The sequence below is a fragment of the Pongo abelii genome, chromosome 12, assembly GCF_028885655.2.
Source record: "Pongo abelii isolate AG06213 chromosome 12, NHGRI_mPonAbe1-v2.0_pri, whole genome shotgun sequence".
Taxonomy (NCBI): domain Eukaryota; kingdom Metazoa; phylum Chordata; class Mammalia; order Primates; family Hominidae; genus Pongo; species Pongo abelii.
Genome location: NC_071997.2, coordinates 105,797,645 through 105,820,028, shown reverse-complemented (window position 1 = coordinate 105,820,028; position 22,384 = coordinate 105,797,645). Strand labels below are relative to the sequence as shown.

General features: G+C 45.4%; 1 protein-coding gene across 2 annotated transcripts in view; it reads left to right on the top strand.

Annotated features, from left to right (window-relative positions):
* Positions 1-3,667: 3,667 nt before the first annotated feature.
* MAPRE3 (microtubule associated protein RP/EB family member 3) overlaps positions 3,668-22,384 on the top strand; it is a 56,693-nt gene continuing 37,976 nt past the window's right edge. The window contains exon 1 of one of the 2 annotated variants that reach the window (XM_024242657.3): positions 3,668-3,984. The gene's annotated coding sequence lies outside the window, so the exon portion shown is untranslated. The remainder of the gene's footprint in view (positions 3,985-22,384) is intronic. The other variant, XM_009237468.4, reaches the window with a different exon arrangement.

The following is a 22,384-nucleotide window of genomic DNA, read 5'->3' as shown; positions in this document are numbered from 1 at the left end:
AAGAAGGGAAGAGTTTTGAGAGGCATTTAAGAAGTGGAGGCCAGGCACGGTGGCTCACGCCTGGTAATCCCACCAGTTTGGGAGGCCAAGGTGGGTGGATCACTTGAGCTTGGGAGTTCTAGACCAGCTGGGAAACATGGTGAAACCCTGTCTCTACTAAAAACAAAAATTAGCTGGCATGTGCCACAGGCCTATGGTCCCAGCTATGTACGAGGCTGAGGTGGGAGGATCACTGGAGCTCAGGAAGTCTAGGCTACAGTGAGGTGTGATCACACCACTGCACTCCAGCCTGGGTGACAGAGCAAGACCCTGTCTCAAAGACAACAACAACAAGTGGAATTAGGGTCAGGCCCTGGGCTTACACCTGTAATCCCAACAATTTGGGAGGCCAAGGCTGGAGGATTGCTTGAGCCCAGGAGTTTGAGACCAGGCTGGGCAGCATAGCAAGACCTCATCTCTACAAAAAAAAAAGAATTTAAAAGAAAATTAGCCAGGTGTGGTGGCACACCCCTGTGGTCCCAGCTACTTGGGAAGCTGAGGTGGGAGGATTGTTTGAGCCCAGGATGTCGAGGCTATAGGTGAGCCGTGATTGTGCCACTGTACTCCAGCTTGGGCAACAGAGCAAGACCCTGTCTTAAACAAACAAACAAGCTAAAGAAGTGGAATTAATAGTATTAGAAAACTGTCCTGGGACTGGGTGTGGTGGCTTATGCCATTAATCCCAGCACTCTGGGAGGCCGAGGCAGGTGGATCACCTGAAGCCAGGAGTTTGAGACCAGCCTGGCCAACACAGCAAAATCCTGTCTCTACTAAAAATACAAAAATTAGCCAGGTGTGGTGGTGCATGCCTGTTGTTCCAGCTACTCAGGAGGCTGAGGCGTGAGAATCGCTTGAACTTGGGAGGTGGAAGTTGCAGTGAGCTGAGATCATGCCACTGCACCCCAGCCTGGGTGACAGAGCAAGACTCTGGCCCAAAATAATAATAATAATAACAATAATAATAATTTGCAAATCATATATTATCTGATAAGGGATTTAGATCCAGAATATATACAGAAATCCTAAAACTCAACAACAAAAAAACAACTGTCTGATTCAAAAATGGACAAAGGACTTGACTAGACATTTTTGCAAAGAAATTATACAAATGATCGATAAGCACTAAGACAACATAAAGAGTCATCCAGCCAGCACCCTGCTGTTTAAGTTTCAGCCACCTTCTGACTCACACCTTGAGCTAGAACCATCCAACTGCGGGCTTCCTGAATTCCCATCCCACAGAAATGGAGATAACGAAATGGTTGTTGCTTTAAACCACTGAATTGGAGTGATTCATTTCGTAGCAATAGTTAATGGCACATGGTAAAATGTTAATATGTAGAGAATCTGGGTGAAGGGTATAAAGGAACTCTTTGTAGAATGGTCCTCTACCTTGTGTATGACAAAGGGGTGGGGTTTCAAGGATCATAGCCTCTTCTCAGGATTACTCAGGGCAGTCTACACCACCCAAGTCTATACCTGTAACAATGAAGCTGAGCTGGAACTTCAGAATGGGAAAGCAAGATAAACTGAGCATGCGATTTCCCTATTGCCTTGGTGTCACCCAGATACTCTGCAGATGCAGTTAGAAACAACTTCAGTTGTCCAACTCTGTGGCTAGAAAAACGTGTAGCCTGGGTTTTTACTCTCCTAACTCCTTGATTTGTTTTGGGAATTATTGTCTACAAAGAGCTCTCTCCTTTCTGAGAATTGCTTTAGGTGGAAGAAGAGAGGATGTGCTGTGTCCCCTCTCTTTTCTTACTCACTCTATTTGTAACTTTCTTTCTTCTTTTTTCCCCAAGAAAATGGGCTTAGTTGGGGTGCTTTGGCACCAATAGTCCTGCGGTGGAATCTGTGGGAGCTAGACAGGGAGATTTGGAAGAGAATGCTAGGTTGTGAGTTCTTGCTTTTGGGTTGTTTGAAGAAAAGGCCGCATCTCTGGCATGTCAACAAGCCCAGCAGAATCCAGTAATGTTCACCAAGAGGGCTTGATTAGAGCTGGTTAGGGGATGATCAGGATGGTTAGGTGTGAAGAGCTTACGCTGATTATTGAGGGTACGGGAGTCACAGGGTTGGTACCCAGTAAGGAAATTTACCTTAGTAGAAACATTTGGGATAGTGTAGAAGAGAGAAGAGCTAGAGGCGAGGATTCAGGAAATAGAGACTGCCAGAGTCTCAATTAACAGGATGGAAAGCTAAGGAGGTGAGAGACTTATGATAGTAGCATAGTACTAAAAGACAAACTATGTGTAAAGGTATTAGATAAATGGGGACTGGGACTCTAAGGCAGTTAGGCCAGAGAAAAGAAGAAGGAAAAGATTTGTCTTCATTTGATTCAATTACATAAGCATTTCTCAGAATCTGCTATGTGTCACATGCTGTGGTGGATGCTGAGGGAGCTGATGAAAAAGACAGAATTCCTGCCCACCAGGGTCACATAGTCTGATTGGAGACACAGATATGTAAACAAATGACGATAGTGTTAAGGTGTGTGTAAGAAAGGAGGAATGTACAGGGTGGGTACAAAGGTGACCTCAAGGCATCCACAGGAGTCAGGGCTGAGGGAGGAAGAGCCAGAAGACATCAGCACAAACAGAACCAAGATGCTGGAGTCACAGGGGGAAAGAACATACTGGAGCCCTGGGCAGAGCAGTGCAGGACAAGGACAGCAAGCGTGGAGAGGAAAGGAGGATTGAGAAGAACCGAGGAGATCCATAACAGCATGCTTGGAGGAGGGAATTCAGGAACACGAATGGACATGTCAGAGGGAGGTAGTTATGAGGAAGTAGACTGCAAACCAGATAGTGAGCAAGATGAAGAAATAAGAGGTGTTTATCCTTGCAATGGGAGAGAGACAATAAGGCTGACAAAAACTCAAGTGATCTGTGGATAGACGATTTGGTCAGCTCGATTTGAGGGTAAAGGGTACACTCTCTGGTAGGAGATGAAAGGGGATGTTTAAAACAGGTAGAAAAAAATTGAGCCAGGCGCGGTGTCTCACGCCTGTAATCCCACCACTTTGGGAGGCTGAGGCAGGTCGATCACCTGAGGTTAGGAGTTCGAGACCAGCCTGGCCGACATGATGAAACCCCCGTCTCTACTAATAATACAAAAATTAGCCAGGCGTTGTGGCGCACGCCTGTAATCCCAGCTACTAGGGAGGCTGAGGCAGAAGAATTGCTCGAACCCAGGAGGCGGAGGTTGCAGTGAGCCAAGATCGCGCCAGTGCACTCCAGCCTGGGCGACAAGAGTGAAACTCTGTCCCAAAAAAGAAAAAAAAATTGAATTTGGGGATTAGAGAAAAAGACTGATTGGAACCCACACACCAAGAGAGGAGATAAAACCCAGCCTTAGCTCTTCCATGTTGCTGAAAGAGAAGAAAACGTCTCTTTTTCCTTTTCCGTAGCCATAAAAGATGAAAATCCGTCATCCAGCTACTGAAATCAGGTGCACACGGTTGTTCCTCCTGTGATGAGACAGGGCGGAGGGATTGTTACCCTGTTGCCAGGGAAAAAGGAAGGGGCTGTTCCCAGTTGCTATGGTGACGAGGTAGGCGCGTTCCCTCGGTACCGCCGCACACGTCTGAGGCGGTCTCTTCTCCTCGTTGCTACGGCAACGCAGTGGGCCTGTTCCTGTCGCCCTCCGCCTCCCGCCGCAGTCGCTAAGGCAAGGTGGAGGTAGGGGCTGTCCTCCTCCCGCCGCTCAGTTGCCTTGGAGACGGCGGGTGCCCGGGCCCCGCCCCGCTCGGACTGACAGCGGCGGCCGCATCGCGCCTGCGCAGTGCCCTCGTCCCCCGCAGTCTCTGTGCGTTGAAGCCGGAGACAGCGGCGGCCTCAGCGAGGACCCTCCGCCCCGGAGCCGCCGGCTGGAGCCACAGCCTCTGCCGCAGCGTCCCCGCCACCTGTCCCCTCCCCCGCCGCCTCCGCCGGAGCCGCCTCGCGCACTGTGAGTCCGGGCCGAGGCGACCAACGCCGTGGGGCTGAGTCAGCGGGAGGCCAGGGCCCGGGCTGGGGGAGGGGAACAGGGCTCCCCCCGCCCCCGCCTCCCCACCCGCACCCCCGCGCCCCGACCGCGCCTTCCCCGCGCCGGTCAACCCCCTCCATCCCTGTCGCCGGGTTCCCTCCGGCCTCGGCGGCCCGGCCTCCCCAGCCACTCCCCCTCCCCTTCCCTCCCCTCCCCTTCCCTCCGTCTCTCCGGGTCCACCTTGGGGGTCGTTCCCCACTAGACGTGGCCACCGCACCTCTGCCCTGGACTGATATTTCCCCCAAACTACCTCCCGTCCGCCCTTATCCCTTCTCCCTCCTCCTCACTCCTCCTAGGCCTGACATCTCCCGGCCTCTCTGGTTCTCCCCAGTGATGTGCCAGAAAAAGAGTGACAGGAGAGCGAGGGGAGACTTGGGGGAGGGGGAACATCGGGCCAGGCCCAGCCTGGGGGCCTCGGGTTTCTTCCCCACATGCTCCTGCCTGGCTGGTTTGGGGAAGCAGGTCTGGACAGTTCTCACTGGCTGCTCAGAGCTTGCAGGGCTTTTCGAATAGATTTGGCTGGGAAGGATTCAGCCCCATCGTGATCATCTAGCGTTTAATGAACGCGGCTAGTGCCTGGTGGCCTTCTAGTGGGCTGAGCTACTGCCCAGCCTGCCGGTGGTGTGGAGCGGGGAGTAGAAGTAGTGGAGGGAAGGGAGAAAAGGTTGCGTTTGGGAGCTCCAAGTTCCTCCGCTTCCGGTGTGTTGTTGTGAATAAGCATCTTGCGGTACTCTTTAAAATGCACTTTTTTTTTTTAAATCGCACTACAACCCTGGTATAATGTGAGGTTTGGAAAAAGGCCTGATACCATCCATAGGAAGTGCTTACTGTTTATATATGAAGGGGCTGTGGCAGGACTTGATCTTGGATTCCTGTAAATTAACTAATTGGGTAGTAGTGAGTTTTAGCATAACGTGTGCAGAGTTGAGAGGAAGGAGAAAAATCGAAGCTTCTCCATGGTGTGGGTGTGAGGCCTGTACACTGTGCCTCCTCCAGCTGTGTGTCTTTGTGGGGGCTGTCACCAGATAGGGGTTCTAGCATATTTGGACAATTCCCTGGGTTATTTTGCTACCCCTCCACCTGCCCATCTTGCAGTCCCTGTTCTTGGAATAGAAGAGGGTCCCAAACAGTTTTCTTTTTCCAGAAAAACTGAGCTGAAGTCTGAGTTAGTGCCCAGAGCCAGAAACTCTTAATAAACATGTCTCAACTTGAGGGCCCCTAACTGCTATGTGTGTACCTCATTGTCAACTTCTTTTTTATTTGGCTTCCAAATTTCAGTGTGCTTTTAGAAAGCACACGTAAACATAAGCCAGATCTACCGCACAAGAGGCTTTGGGATTTTTACTCCAGATGGTAAAAGGAACGCATGGTCCATTTCTAAAAATCATGGTGAAGGAGCCACTCATTTGGAGTTTCCGGGGTTGCAAACAATGAGAAATAACTATTTCACTCCTTTACTTTGCTCAATCATGGCCTATTGGCAGCCTCCTCAGAGCCACTCCCTGCCCCCATGCCCATCAGATTAGTTTACAGTAGCCAAGACGGCTGTCGCCCTAGTTTTAAACATAGAGATGAAGTTCAGGAAAACTATAGCCCCCATCCAGCAGGGCAGTTTCTTCTGTTTCGAATGCCAGACTGGGGTTTGGTGGGATGCACCTGCCTGTGGTGCAATGGGAACCGTGGGGCCTGAGAGTGGCATTCCTTCTGTGTGGTCCTGTGTCACATAGCTCACCAAAATACCCGAGCAGGGCAGGAGCAGACAGCTGTGCTGGAGAGCTACTCCTCCTGGGCTGAATGTATTTTGGGAATCAGCGATATTACTGGGGTGGAGGGTTGTGAATTAAGGAGGAAGAAAATGTGTCAAGGCTAGATAGATCAGGAGGGTGTAAGTAAAATGTTCCTTTCCAGTTTGCTATGGGATAGTACATTTTCAGAGGATCAGAGTAGTTTTTATATGGATTAATTTGCCTTTGAAATCCATACCAGTGTTTTATGAGATAATGATGGAATGCCTTTTAAACTTCTACTATGAGGAAACAGGACTAATACTTGTCTTATACATTGCCTATCCAGCTGTTGCTGAAAGTTGCTGAATGTAATTGCTAAGATCAAGGAGAGGGACATGATTTGAACCAAGTTAGACCTAAATCTATGTAATGGATATTGAGGTTTTGTAGGACTGTATTCTTGATTCTAAGACACACCAGCAATTTACCAACAGCTTTTAGGTAAAATAATCTAATGCTACCAGATCAAAATATATATGTTGATTCCAAGGTGCATCCTCATTTTAGAAACATTAAAACCCTCAGGAAGTGGCAAGACTTGAGGGAGGGATTTGTGAATTTGGAACTGAGAAAGAATGCTATTTATACTATTCCTGTGTGATGATGCCATTTCTGACCTACCGTCCTGAGAGTGCATGCACTGTGAAGATGAGTTTCTTCCAGTCCTTCCTGCACGCCAGCACACATTGTGGGGTTGTATTTGTAAGATGACTGGCTGGAGTTAGGCATAGTAGGAGGCTATTGAATGGAGGAAAGTTCCCATATGAGAATCCAACCCGAGATCTTAATGTCATACTCTCCAGAAACTGAGCCAACTAACTGGCAGCAAACATCTTATGAGCTATACCTGAATTTAGCCGAGTAACATTTGTCAGAAGCCAAACAGGAAATATAGTTTTTTAAAACAGAATGCATCTGCCCTGATTTGCTTACAGATACATTTGTAAAGGTCCCAAGGCACATGTCTCCCTCCCTTAGGATGTTAGCACTGAAGGTGACCCCAGATGGTATAGTTTAATGCCCTCATTTCTAAAGTTGACACGAGATACCAAGAGTTAAATGACTTACCTAAGGTCACCCAACCCATGCAGAACGTATGTAAAAACACTTTGTAAACTGTGTACACTAGGCAGATGAATGTTGGTGGTTATTAGTGGCTGAGTCAGGATTAGATCTCCAGGTTTCCAGACTAGAGTTATTCTTCAACACCACATTGCCTCATCTCTCATAATCTTCCAAAGGGTTTTAATAAAAATAATTTAGTAGTCTGTAATTAGCCCTGTAGACAAGGGCTTGTTTTGTCATCTGAGATGTTGCACAGCCAGGCAAAATTTTGTGTCAAACTTTCTTAACTAAATATTTATTCTTGCCACCTTAAAAATAATATTTTTTTATCACACATTCTGACTTCAGGAAGGTCTTTCTTTTTTTAATTTGCATCAACTAACAGAAAAGCAAATGTGAAGTTGGGTATTTGAAGTCTTTTCTACTTCTTATCTGTGAGACTGCCGCATTCCAGAAAGCAAGGTGGAGAGGCAGACGGGGCTGAGAGGAGGAGCGTGCACATTGGGCAGCTGCGGGCTTATCTTCCAGCTCTCAGAATGGAACCTTTTGTAGTTTCTGGGAGCCATAAGGACTTCTAAACCCTCTCCTTGGGAAGCGCAGAGGCAGCCTGGCCTCTGGAAGCAGGCAGACTTGAGTTCACATCCCCATCCAGCCATCTCCTGGCTGTGTGGCCTTGGGTGAGCTATGTTACCTCTGAATGCCAGTTTCCTCATTTATAACCCTGGAATAATAACTATCTGTTTTACAGGGTTGTTGTGAAGATTAAATGAAAGGGAGTATGTAGAGTGCTTGCTTTATAAGAAATAGCAATGATTATTTTATATTGACTAAAGCATAAAATAGCAAATAATGGTTTCAAAATTGTTTCATGATTTAGGTCCATCTTGGACTCTCAGTTTCGTAGCCCCCATCTCTCAGCACCCCTCTCGGTATTTGACAGGAACAGAGAAAAGGTTGGTCTCGGGAAGACCCGGCACTTGCATTATTATTTCAACTGTCAGAACAGGAGTATATGAAATGTATCTTTGCTCCATGTATTCAGCCAACCTGAAAGACTGGCAGGACAGGAGCATTTGACTTTAGGAGGCACAGATGTGGTGTGCTTGGGTGTGTAGTGGGGGTGGCTAGTCCTCCAGCAGGGAGGCCAATCTGGGGAGTGGTCTTCATTTGAAGTAGAAAAGCTGCTGAGCTCTTGCTTGTGAGGGACACACATGTGGTCTTTATTGACTTCCTCAACTGGTAGAGGCATAGATTTCATCGGTGACTTTGCTAAAATCAGCTTCTGCATCCGTGAGATCCAGAGGGCAAGGGAAAGGAGCTATTCATCTTAGGAGGGAAACCTTGCCAGTGAGCAGAGGTAAAGGGAGGTCATTTTGGATGGAGAGAATTACAGACTGGCTCAAGGCAGAAACTACTGAGTAATTAAAGAACCAGGGCAAGCTGTTCAGGTGAGAGAGCAAAAGTGAATTTAAATTCCTAGATAAATTTCAGTAGGGAAGGAAATACCCATGTATAGACATCTAAAGATTGAAAAGAGAAATGCAATAATGTTTATCTCTGGGAGGTGGGATTTGGGTGTGGGGAAGGGAAAAGGAGACTCAAAGGGGAACTTTTACTTTATATGTTTTTGTATTTGACTTGTTATAAGAAGCATGTATGCTTTAGTCATTTCATGAAGACCAAATAATGGGTAGTGATTGTTGTTCAGTAAATACATTTTGGTACAAAAGAAGCAGCTGCCTTTACCTGGAGCCTCCCATGCCTGGGGTAAATAGGGTTTGACAGCTTCAAGCAGGCCCAGGCAGTTTGCACCAAACCAAGCTCTTAAGTGAGGGCAGGACCCTCCAAAGTGGCTGCTTCCGGGTCAGCCCAGGGTACTTAACTGACCACCTACCTCATCAGCTCTTCCTAGTCTTTTCACTCCCCTCTTGAGAGTAGTCCCCTCCATCTGTTGACCAGCTAAAATAATCATAATTATTCTAATAAGCTAATTTTCAACTATTGATGAAAATGGCATCTGACTATATGACCTTCATGAAAAATTCCTGCCTCTTAGTTAATGTCAAGAGGGCTTGAAGTTTAAAGGGACCCAAGCTGAAATACTGGCACACTGTGTAGCTAAGTTCTAGATCAGACCTGGCTGGTACATAATGATTTATTAACTGCTTCTGGTAGGAATTACTGGTAAACTCTGATAAAATCCTTAAGGGTTGTTGAGCTTTTAATTTTGTCGTAAGTTGGCCAGCTGTATTTTCTAGCCAGATGTCATGTTTATTATAGAAAGATGACAATTATCATTTGGACATGTGCTTTGGGTTGCTTACCCAGGAGTTAGGATGGGTTATGCTGAGTAATTCACATTCCATCACCCAGTCTTCCCTTTGGCCAGGAGTACAATTTCGTGTGACAGTTAGCCAAGTTTCGTGAAGCATGAGGTGGCCAAGGATGGTTTTTCTTGTGCATAGAGTTGACTGGCCAATACTAGCATAAGCCTAGATCTTGCACTCACTAGCACCATGCCCTACCAGCTTTGCTAAACTGACCAGATGTTGTTAGTCAACTTTTTAGCATAACATCAGTGTTTTGGGTTCTGGATGCTTCATTTGCCTCAAGTAAATAAGGACTTGTCCTATCTAAAATGCTTTAACTCCATGCAAAATTATTTTTTTCTCTGAAACTATTTCCTATATATAGGAGATACATACCACTTGTGTGATACGTTTAAAATAACTGAGCAAGAAGCATGGCTTCAAATCTGCCTTGTAGCTTGACTATATATAAAAAAGCTTAAAAGGATGTATATCCTTAGACCAGAAAGTGCCATTCTAGCAATATTTAGAAAATCAGAGGTATGTACAGAAATAATTGTAAAAGATTTATTAATGCAACATTACTAGTAATATCAAACATTGAAAACAACCAAAAGTGCCAGCAACTGAGGATTGGTCAGGCTCGCCCAGATAAAATACTGCACAGGCATTAAAAACATTTGGAGAAGAATATTAATACCAGAACTTTTAATATCAATGAAAAAAGCAGGATGAAAAATAGTATGTCAAGGAAAAAACCATATTTATAAAGAAAAACATGAAAAAGATACTAGAAGAGCATATGCCAAGTCATAAGTGATTGAGTAATGGGATTAAAAACGAATGGCTTTCCTTAGTGCTTGTTGATGTTTTCTAAGCTTTTCTGCATTAAGCAACTATAACTTAATTATGACATTTTAAAACCAGTGACTTCTAGATTCCATATAGTAGAGCAATCTTTAGAGTCTTCTTTGCCTCTTTCTTTTACTGTTTAAATGTATCAGAAGATTTTAGTAAAACCTTGTATACCACAGGGCTCTGTTTTGGGTGGCCTTCTTTTCCCGGATGTCTTTTCAGATTCTCTGTATTCCCAGTTCTCCAGTGTTCCAGGGGCCTTTTTTGAGGCTTTTGCTCATTTTTGGTGTGGATGTGCACCTGTCTGAATTGACTGTTTCAAAAGACTCTGCCCAGGCCCACTACAGTTGCCTTCCTCCCTTTGCCCTTTATCACCTTCCATTCAGCCATGAGCTCAGAGGCCCTTTTTCCTCCAGGGATGGAGAGGGTTGGGTGCCCACCCATGGCCACCCTATGGGCAGAAGCCCTATGTAGGCATGGGCTAGGCCACTCCCTCTGTGCCACACCAGGTCCATGGAGCTGCTGACTGTGTTGGAAGGGCCTGGCCGGGCAGCTGTCCTCTGGCCTCATCTTTCCCATCCACACACACGCACTGTACATTGCCTAGATGGCCCACTCCAGTGGACTGATACCTGCCTTCAACCAGTGGTGGAGTCTGCCCATCTGTGAACACTGAGAAAGGGGCACTTTGTTTGGCCTCCTCCTGAGGATCCGGGACTTTGAGTTGAAGAACATATGGCCTATCACATAGCTCGGCCTGTGCTGTGATAAATGTTTGCTAAGCAGAATCTGCCTCTTCCTCCAAATGGTCTGGCTACCCAAATACTTGTCCCAGATGGGGTGGAGGCCTTCCCTGCTGCCTGGAATTATTAGTGAGCAAGTCTTTGGGTATGGCTGGCTAGAGAGACTCCACCACTCAGAGAGAGTGATTGTGGGAGAAACAGTCATCTTATCTTGAGGGCATTGTGGTCCTGGTCACCTTGTAATTTATATGGTGTTTTCTGACTGGTGAGAAATGAAATCTTAGCTGCTTCTGAGTCAGCAAGATCATAGTTGGGTTTAAGGTGTGTGTTGCCATGTGAAAGGGGCAGGTCTTAGACCACTAGATGAAATTAGATACCTTTCCCACGTGAGGAGTATTTCACGCAGGCTAATCTCCAGTGGCATAATGCGTGCTGTGTAGCCAGGCCTTTCCGCAGCACCAGACTCTTGGCAGCCAGCCACCCTCCACCCCCACCCGCTTCCCTGAAGGTTATTGACACTTAGCTGGGACTCTGATTTGGTCCTTGATTTGTTCTGATTTTAGATGGGTAGAGCTCATAGCTGAAAGCTCTCAGTTTCGGCATCCTATTAACACTCTTAAGTGACAGGATCACTGCTAAGTACAGAGATGTGTTATGCTGGCCCCAAAATAGCAAGGTACAGTGTCTTGAGACAACTTGATAAGACTTCTATTACCCCAAAAGTATAGTTCCCAGGTTTACAGATTATTCATATAAATTTGCATATCATCTTCACAAGACATGTAAGCATGCTCTCAGCACGTATTCTTCATCAAGCCCTTTCTCTGTTTTGTGTTGTTAGTTACTATGGGATATAAAGGAAATGAAATTCAACCCTTGTCCATGAGGAGGCTGTAATGTGTGTGGAAGACAAGATGGATATATGGAATGATTAGTGCATATGACAATATTGCATGTCAGAAACACATCTTTGGTGCCTTATTCTATAAGACACAGTCTCAGCCCTTAAGGAATTCAGCTAATATTCTGGCAAAAGAGTTGGACACATGTCCAACTATATGTCACTGCAACATGAGGGGATGGAACCTTATCAGCTATGGGAAAGGGTGCTTTGGTAAGCCAGAAGGAAGAGTCATCCTGAGCCTGTGAGAACCAGAAAGACTTCAGAGATGAAGACACACTGGAGCTGGGTGTGCAGGTTGATGTGGAGACTCATCAGAGGACAGCTGAGGAAGAGAGGCAAAAGAAATGAAAAGAACAGTGCATTGGGTGTCACTGGTACTACAGAGTCTAAATTCCAGAAGGATGCTGAGAGGAAAATAATCATTGTGAACTGGAGTAATCAGAAAAGACTTCAGTCTAGGTGCAATGGCTCATGCCTGTCATACCAACACTTTGGGAGGCCAAGGGGGGAGGATCACTTGAGGCCAGGAGTTCAAGACCAGCCTGAGCAACATAGCAAGACCCCATCTACAAAAATTGTTTTTAAATTAGCTGGGCATGGTGGCATATACCTATAGTCCCAGCTACTAGGGAAGCCGAGGCAGGAGGATGGCTTGAGCCCAGGAGTTTGAGGCTGCAGTGAACTATGATCATGCCATTGCACTCCAGCCTGGGTGGCAGAGTGAGGGCCAATCTCTATTAAAAAAAGACAAGACTTCACAAAGGAAGCAGAACCTGACCTTGCCTCAAGGATGAGCAGGCTGTGAGTTGACAGAACACCAGAGAGGGCTTTTCATGAGGCAAGGTACAGCATCAGCAAAGGAATGGCCATGGGAAGGGGTGTGGTGGGGCTTATAGGCAGGGCAGCCTTACCAGACTGAGGATGTGTGCTGGTTTTGAGTTTGGATAATATTGGTGACATTAACCAGAAATTAGAAAGTTTCAAGAGACAGTTTGGAAAGGAGTTGCTTTTTAGACACAGAGAGCTAAAAACAATGTGACTGTGGGTTGCAGGACATCCAAGTGGAGTGACCTCATAGAACCGGAAGCTGAGGGTCAGGTTGTGGATGGAGCTGTAGAGTGGGAGTCAGCAGCGCAGAGGAGGGCTGGCTTCCCTCAAAGGAATCTCTCCAGAGGTCTTGCATGCAGAGTACAAAGACCAGAGCCCCAAGTAATAAGCTTTGAGAACTGTCCATAGTTAGGAAAAAAGGAACAAGATGGTGGGAAATTAGGATGATTCAGCAGCAAGGGAAGAGAAAATGTCTGGAAGAGAGTTTCAGTGCTGCTGATTTAACTAGATTTAAGGATTTAACTAGAAGGCAGTCATGATGATTGCTTAGGGTATCCATTCAGTAAAACACTGGAGTGGTTTAAGGGGAAAATTGACAGAGAAAAATAGAAGCAATGGCTGGTCACCAGAGAATGGCAGCAGGGAGGGAAAGAAAGTAGTAGCCAGAAGAAGCAATCGAATCAAATATTTTATTTTTGTAAAATATATTCTTTATCAGCAAACATATAAAAATTATAGTATGTGGTTCTTAAAATATATTTTGTGTATTAAAATGTGCTTCATCTGCAGACTTCTCTATATTGACATAATCCATATATTTGTAACTTCAAATATTTCATTCCTTTGGTGGTATCCCATCATATTGATACCAGTATGCTTGCTTAACCTCAATCTGTTGTTGGGCAATTGGAGTATTTTGCAAGTGTAAATATCTCTGATTTGAACATTACTGTACAAGTGACATTTTTTCTTTTGTGGATTATTTATTCATGGTATATTCCATAAAGTAGAATTACAGAGGTGCAAAGGGTACAATTTTTTTAATAAGCTTTTTATACAACGTTTTTCATGGTGATCTAACCAACTTTCAATTAGAGTAAAAGTTTGGTATTGACGAAGAATCATTTTTTACAAGAAGGAGGTCTGAGCATGTTTAATGGCAGAAGGGAAAAGGAGTTACCCAAAGAAAATAGTACACGGACAAGAGAGAAATAAAGCAAAAAGGAATGATCTTTAGGATCCCAGGGAAAGGTTACTTTGAAGAGGAGAGGGCATGGCTCTTTCTACCCCTGACTTTTAGGGTGAAGTCCAGGATAGATTACTGGGGTTCCTCCTAAGAAAAGACCTTTCTTTCTTTAGTAAAATAGAGCCAAGGCCACTTGCTGAGGTGGGGGAGGGAGAGGGTTGGTGGGGAATTGAGTTCTTGAAGGTCTGAATTACCCACAGTGAAAAATAAGTCTGGGCATATGAGAGATGAATAAAGGTCTTATTGTGAATGCTGCATTGGACCTATGAATTCATAATGGGCTGAGTATTTAAAGTCCTCTGGCCAGAGAAGCAGCAGTGAGGGGGGGACGGGCACCAGGACTGGGTGTTGCTTGGCATGTTCAGGGCAAGGTTTCTGAGGAGGCAAAACTTAAGATGCAGTGAAGTAGCTGGCCCTAAGGCCGGAGGTGGAGGAAGGGCCACAAGTCAAAGACAGGCGCTGGTTGTCAGCCAGAATAAGGAGGCAGAGGAATTACAGGGGCCAGTGGGAACAGAAAACAGGTTTAGAATATGAGGGATGAGCAGTAAGGAGGCCACTGACAGAGGAAGATTTTCATATTAAAATTTGGCAGAGGCTTCTTTTACTTTTGTTCATCTTTGTATAATGTTTACGTTTCTAACACAGACATGTGTAACCACTAACATTTCTTAAAGGAATATTTGAAATCTCAGGAGTCGAGCTGTGCCTTCCAGGTGTGGCTGGATTGCTGAGATGGATGAAGAAGAAATGAAGATGGAGCTGGATCATGGAGCCTACCTTGAAAAGGTGCTGGGCCTCTAAGGAGCCTCCACGTGTCAGCCAGTGGCTTCTGTGGTCTCAGCTTGTCACAACAGAGCGGCACCCACCCAGCAGCCCTCCTCCGCCTACACTCCAGTAGTGTTCAAAATCCAAGGAGGCCCATCTTCCCAGGCTTGACAGTCGTCTCTTAGATGTGCTGTTGCGTGAGTCTGGTGGTTTCCAACTCTCTGAGCAGATCCCTACTGAGCCATGCCTCTCTGGCCTCTGTGAGTGAAGGTTCTTCCTCTAGACAGATAGAGTCCCTTGCTAGGAATGCAGTTTTGTGAGTGGAGCTTGGGTTCTACTCATTTTGTGAGGGTTCCAGCCCTCACTCATCTCCTCCACAAGGTGCTTTGTGAAGTGTACAAAGTGTACAACTGTATATAACAGCCCTGTTTCTCTCTTGCCTATTATGAAACTTGGCCTAAGGTCCTTTCCTCTTCTGACTCCTCTCTTTCTCATGTCCTCCTAGATCATCCACTTTGACTCTGACCCTGTCTGACACCCTGGGTTGTGGTCTTTATTCCACCTGCTGGATTCACATTACTTTCATGCTGCACAACTGAAGCCATTTACACAGCTCACCATGCAAAGCAGCCACAGGGGCTGATAGTAGGGGACCTAACAAGGTGGGAGTATGTGGAAAGTCAGGTGCAGGAGTCAACCTGTGGAAATGGAAAAGCTAGGGCTGCTTTCTTTCCAGGGCCTTACACTGACATTACCTTGCCTGGACATTTTGTAGTCCCGTTTCATGAAAGCCAGGACCTAAGCAGAAGTATGGCTCCCTGCCAGTCCCTACCAGGAAGGAACAAACAGCTTGCAGTACAGGCCTCAAGCCAGGTGGGGTAGGAGCAAAAGTGCATTGTGTTGTCTGTGGAATTAAATGGACTGTCTGTAAACACAGCCTCCTGCCACTGTTCTTTTCTCTTTCCCCCTAGTCAGCCTACCTGAGAATAATTAGCCCTTGGCCTATAATTAGGTAGAATGATTATTTTACTACGTTTATCCATTTCACTAGATAACTAGCTTCATGAGGCAGGGATCATGTAAGACCTAGAAGTATCTGGGACTCAACAAATAATTGCAGAATGAATGGATTTCTAAGGCATATTTGTTGCTGTCCATCCTTAATTCTATGAAATGGTACCTAGGAGTGAGTACATAGTGACCACAGTAACTAACGAAAAAGCCCTCACATTTGTCCCTAATGGACAAGAGTGCCAGCAAAAGCAATGTTTTGGACTTCTCAAAGTCAAAACTCAAAGACCCTCAAGATTGGGAGTAGCATTGAAAACTAAGAAGGCCCAAACCAGCTCCTGTCAGAGGGAAATGGAAAGACATGAGAGGAAGATCCCACTATCGCTACCGCTATCCTGTTCAATAAAGCCTCACTTGGGCAGAGTTAAGCTTCCAGTAAGACAGAGACAGAGATAGACATTCAGAGACGGAACCCACCACATAATCTGTGCTTGCATAAATTAAAAATCAAATGTGTAGTGGAGCCTTTCCCAAGGGTGCATTTCCCACTCTCCTAGGTATGGATGACTAGATCCTGACCAAGGAGCCCACTGGCTTCCAAGCTTAGGCTCCAGAACTCCTTTTCTCCAGGCAGCACCCCCAACCCTGCCTACCAACTCTCCCCAAGTACTGCTCTGCTTCCCCTGCGGCTTCTCAGACATGCAAGCCTCTGACTGAACTTCTCCTGGCCTGGAAGGCTTGATTTTTCAGGACCCAGCAAGGCACTGCTCTGGCCTCATGGCTGTCCCAGGATGTGTTAGGAGGTCATAACACAAGAGGACTCATGCCTCTGAGGCCCTCTTGAAGTGTATTGGGAACTCAGTGATAATGCAGGCCCTGTCAAGGGTACTTAAGAAAATCCCATTTGTACCTTTATCTTTAAAATTCATCATTTGAATTTTAAAGATAAACTCGGATGGTTCTGCCAGTATTTAGCTGTTCTGTGGAAATTATGTTGCTTGCCACCTAGAGCAGATGACCTCTTTGGGAGGGACTAGGAAATAACTAGTTGTTTTAAAGCTCCCAGAGCTGTTAGCTAAAAGATCTTATATATTCCTTTCAGCTTGGTTTTCTGGAATTGACGGCCTTTTCTAATTCCAAAGAGGCTGCCTGTCAGCTTCCTTAAGAAGCTTCCCAAGATACCCATTGAAGGCAGGAGGCAAGCAAAGAGAAACAACTGAGAAGTCTTTGACTCCAGGTGTCCCTGGGTAGCAGCTGCCCCTCACCCCGTCCCTTCCCCTTGTTGGGGATTTGAGGTTTGGAAAGAACTTCCTCAGATGACTGCCAAGTCCACAGTTATTCCTCTGAAGAACACTCGAGAATTTTTGCATCACTTGTCTCACCCTCACCCTAATAATGTTTGTATCCATGCATTAGCTTTCCCATGAATTTAAATATATTTATATATTATTCTCAAAATCATTACAACCTTGCCCATATTTTCAGAGAAACTTTAGAGTGTTATGTGTTTAATGCCTTTAGTGTATAGTCATAATCAAAAACCCCTTGCTGGATGACAAATATAATTCAAAATTGCTTTTAGAATTAAATATTTATGAATTAAAACATTGCAGAAATGCACAATGCAAAAAGTAGAAGTCCTCCATAACTCTGTCCCCCAAAGAGAATCACTGCCACTATCTTGTTGAATATTCCAACTTTTTTCTACACACATACTAACATATTGTTTTTTAAAAACATGGAATCTAACTATTTTTCATTTGTAGAAAAATTGGAAAAGATAGCAAAGAGTAAATGAGAAAATTAGAACTACTTTTAATTCTAGCACTCAGACAGCAGTGGTACCAGGGGGTGGTTTGGGTGGGCTTTAGCACTGCCCCCTTCCTGAAAGCTAACCCAAGGAAACATATGCTCCAAATACAAATGTGTCCTTCTTCTGCATATGCAGCTTCAAGACTTTCTTCTAGCTCCCTCTTCCCACCAGATTACCAACCCTAAGCCCCTCCATACAGAAAGCTCGTTGCCACCATTGCTTTTTACTGTGGTGAACATATTACTCCATTTTCTTCCAGTTGCACATAAATCTTTAACTAAGAAGCATATGCATTTATAGTTTTTACAGTAGTCATATCAAGTTCCAGTGTAAATTACATGCAGAACGCACTTCCCATTGCCCCAGGTAACATTGGTTTTGATTTTGTCCCCAGTAGCACTATTTCCAAGACATGTCAGGGAACTGTTTTGAACTCACCCCTGAGAGATGCTTTCACTGTGCCAGTGGAGAAGCTGAAACATAGGGGCAATGACTTGTTTAAGATCAAAATGAAACTCTGCCTTAGCTAAACTTACCCACAGGTGTCTAAATGCCCAAGATCATTGGCTGAACTGCCTGAGTTTACTGCAGCATTTGGGAAGGAGTAGAAGGGACATGCCTAGGTCCTGAATTCTTCCTTTTTCTTTAGCCTCAATATCATTTGCTTAGTACTGTTTAGGTAGATGGTGCTTCGGCCCTGAGAGAGATTGTTAAGACATGTGCTGTTGAAACTCTTCTTCCCTTTTGGGGAAGGATGTTGGCCTTTCCTCAAGTCAGGCAGAATCCCACCTGGGCCATCTTCCCAGCTCCTGAGATAATTCACAATATTCTCGTTCCAAATTCTGTTCTGTACATCTCATTTCTCCATGTGCAAAGACTTAGCCAGAGAGCATTCTGGCAGCATAGATCTGAGTGGGTGAGGCTATTCCTATAGCAGTAATATGGCAGAAGCAGGCGCTGGAGACCCTCCCCACTTGCTCAGGTGTGGCCCAGACCAGTGCTGTACCATACTGCCATGGCCACAGGGTAACCACCATAACTCAGAGCAACCCCTGGAGAATGAGAGAGCAGCCTAGGAAGTCCCAGTGAGAGGAGACCTAATCAGCCAGGTATTCATTTCTTACTGCCGCCTAACAAATTACTGTGAAAGTTCTAATCCCCCAGAACTGGTAAATATTCCTTTATAGGACAAAAGAATAGATATTACCTTATATGGCAATAAGTGTTAATTAAGTTAAGGATCTTGAGAGAGGTTTATCCTGGATTATCTGGGTGGGCCCTAAATGCAATCATATGTATCTTTATAAGCAGGAGGACAGAGGGGTTTTGAGAGAGAAGGGACAGTATGGCCACAGAAGCAGAGACTGGAGTGACCTGAAGCCACCAGAAGCTACAAGAGAGGCAGGGAGCAGATTCCCCCAAGAGCCTTCAGAGGGAGGGCAGCCCTACCAACACTGTGATACTGGACTTCTGGCCTCCAGACCAGTGAGAGAATGAACTTTTGTTGTTTTCAGCCACCCAGTTTGTGGTCATTTGTCACGGTAGGCACAGGAAACTAATCCAGTGTGCCAGAATCAAGGTGTTGGCAAGGCTGTGTTTCTTCTGGAGCCTCCAGGAGAAAATCCACGTCTTTGCCTCCTCCATCCTCTAAAGGCTGCCCACATTCGCTGGCTCCTGGCACTGCATCACTCTGCTTCCATCATCACTGTTCTCTGACTGACCCTTCTGCTTCCCCTTATAAGGACCCTGGTGATTACATTGGGTCCACTCAGATAATCCAGGATAATCTTCCCGTCACAGAAACCTTAATCACATCTGCAAATTCCCTTTTGCCATTTAAGATAACATATTTATACGTTCCAGGGATTAGGACATGGACATCTTTGAGAACCTACCATAGTCTGTAAGCCTAAATGGTATGGGTATGTTCAAATTAGATGCTACTCCCTGAATCTTGAGAAAAGCAGTATCAAAGGAAACACTTCTTTATACAGAAGTGGTGTCCATGGAATGTATTACCTGCACAGGTTCTCTCAGGCAGAAAACATGGAAAGCTACGTCAGCAGCAACAGAAAGATGGGGGTACGAATGTGAGCTAGGCAAGATGAGGTTCTCCCTGTAAGTTTTTGAGGTGAGGGCGTGGGGGAGGGTCTTCTACAGCACTCACCTTTGGTCCTTCTCAGGCAGACTAAGCGGGATGGGCCTTTGGTTTGGGCCAGTAAGGGCATTCCGTGCAGCCATCAATCATAGCACTGGTGCCTGTGGAGACACCGGCCACTGGAGAAGATCCGGAGGATGAATCACAGCAGTAGACATGGTGTGGGGATTAGAGGTAATGGGGCATGCTTGTTTGAATGGAGAGTGAGAGGGCTGTGGGAGATGCTATGGAAGATGGAAGTGGTGGTTGTGGAGTGTTGGTTGGAGGGAGAGTGGGAAGCTGAAGAGCCACTGTGTGAAAGAGTTTCCATCTAGAGGTAAGAACTCAGGATGGAGCGCCCCGGTAATAGCTGCCCTTGAGGTCAGACAGAATTACTTGAAGCGGTTTGGCTTCACATCAAGACCATCAAAAGCTGAGTTCCCATTCTGCTCCTGCCTATCTCTCTAGCTCTGGAAAAAATGATTTCTTCCTCAGAAGTAAATACAATTTCCTCCTTGTATATCAGTGTAATGTGGGAATAAAAAAATAAAAAATTTCCTCCTTGAAGAGGATGAAAAAGCATTAATTATTAATGTTTATTTTCATATTTACAGATGAAAGACATGCTGAGTTCAAAGAGGTAGAGTTGGGACTGAGGAAGAGAATTAATTCTCAGCATTAAAATTATCCACTAGAAAATATTTATGCCTGTTTTGAAAAAGTTTGGCTGGGTACGGTGGCTCACGCTTGTAATCCCAGCACTTTGGGAGGCTGAGGCAGGTGGATCACCTGAGGTCAGGAGTTCAAGACCAGCCTGGCCAACATAGTGAAACCCTGTTTCTACTAAAAATACAAAAAAATAGCTGGGCATGGTGGCAGGCACCTGTAATCCCAGCTACTCAGGAGGCTGAGACAGGAGAATTGCTTGAACCTGGGAGGCGGAGGTTGTAGTGAGCCGAGATCATGCCATTGCACTCCAGCCTGGGCAACAAGAGCAAAACTCCATCTCAAAAAAAAAAAAAAAGAAAGAAAAAGTTTCTAGGGGTTGAATATAAAGTTGGAGAATTTAAAAAAGAGATCTGACAATCAATAAAGGGATCAGAGAAGAATCTTATTAGGACAGAAATGTTTGTGTTCCTAACCACCCAGACTCATTTCTAGGACAAGGCATTAGACAAAGGTGTCAGCAAGCAGCCACCTCCTACATGCTTGTGGAACACTATGAGAAATTATGGTGCGTGCCTCGGAAACTTGCCAGATAATTAATGGCTTAATTCTGCTTCAGCTCTTCTTTTCATAACACAAAGGTCTGAGACTCCAATTAATGAATTTCACTTTAAAAAGAAGTTTGTTGAATACTTGCTCTAGTTTAAAGCATGAAGTTCAAGGTAGGGGACACAAAAAGAACCCATTCTCCTGGGGCCACCTCTCTAGACAACACTAGCTCCTAAGCAGGCGGGCCTGCTGGAGGCCAGGTTCTAACTGCCAGAGACATTGCTACATGGTGTGACCCTTGGCCCACTGTGAGCAGCCACAGCAAAGTGATACCATTGTCTTCATGGGACCAGCATCCTGACCTGGTAGAAGGGGAGGCTCCTCCCTGACAGTTTTTAAATACAAGGACATTCCAGCATCTCATTATTCTGTGATGGTGTGAGGTAATATCCGTCCTAGTCTCTAGCTCATTTGTTTTCAACTTGTATATCAGAGCATCAAGAACACTGCATACATTTAGCTGCTTTTAAAAATGTTGGCAGAAGAAACCAATTAGCTAAGTGGTCATTAATAGCTGCAACTCATCATTGAAATTTTTCAGCAAATTTCTTTATATTTGTTCCACAAGTTGTTTTATCTCATCGCAACATTCTGGAATCCAACCAGAAAGGAGACTGAAGTTTCTGGAGATGAGGGAAAACTGCAATGTAAAAATCATGCTTTGCCATGACTCAGCTTAATAGTCAGGCCACTGACTGATTAACAGTGACAAGAGCAGTGCTGGTAAGTGGGGAAATTGTGTGTGTGTTCTCTAGAGCGGGGTTCTCAAGTGTAGTCCTGCTGCTGACTCACCAGGAAAGCTGGCAAAAAATGCAGACTCTGAAGCCCCAGCCCACAACTGTCCCTCTCTGAGGGTGGCCCAAGGAATCTGCATTAGTAATAGGCCAGTCACCTATATGTACCCTAAATTTTGGGAACCTCTTCCCTAGAGGGGGTTTCCTCCTTGAGGTATGTGGAGTTGATCTTGGCTTGAAAACCTTTACCCAAAGCCAAAAGTGGCACCTGATACTCCTTGGCAGAAAAACTCTCCTGCTTCTCTCTTTGTATCCCCTTGGACCTAGAGAAGAGTTGTGCTCCAGCTCAGCACCTCTGTGTGTGGTGAAGTCCCAGTTTATTATTCATTCTTGCTGCCTGACAGGTAGACAGCATCACCACCTCAGCTTTTTCATAATAGCCATGTAATTCCAGCACCAATGTATCCCACATTGATAAAGAAGCCAAGCCTTGGGATGCCACCATTTCGCCTTTCACTGTGTGATGGCATTCTGAAGTTTTTCTTGGCATTCGAAGAAGAAAAGGCTGTGTAGAATTTCTAGTGGCTGTTTTGCAGAACATCAAGAAACACCCACTAGGCTCCAAAGCCCCAGGCAGTCCCTGTTTAGTTGTGGTCAGGGAAAGAAATGACTCGTCTCTGCGTGAGCTGGGCGCTGTGCAGGATGCTTTCTGTACATACACCGCCTCGATTAATAAGAAAGTGATCCGGACTCCGTGCAATGCAAGGGAAAGGACAATAACAGCAGGAACTGAATGAAAGGCAGGCTTGAATTCTGTTCTCAGCTGCAGTGTGACTCATCAGGGTAGGAA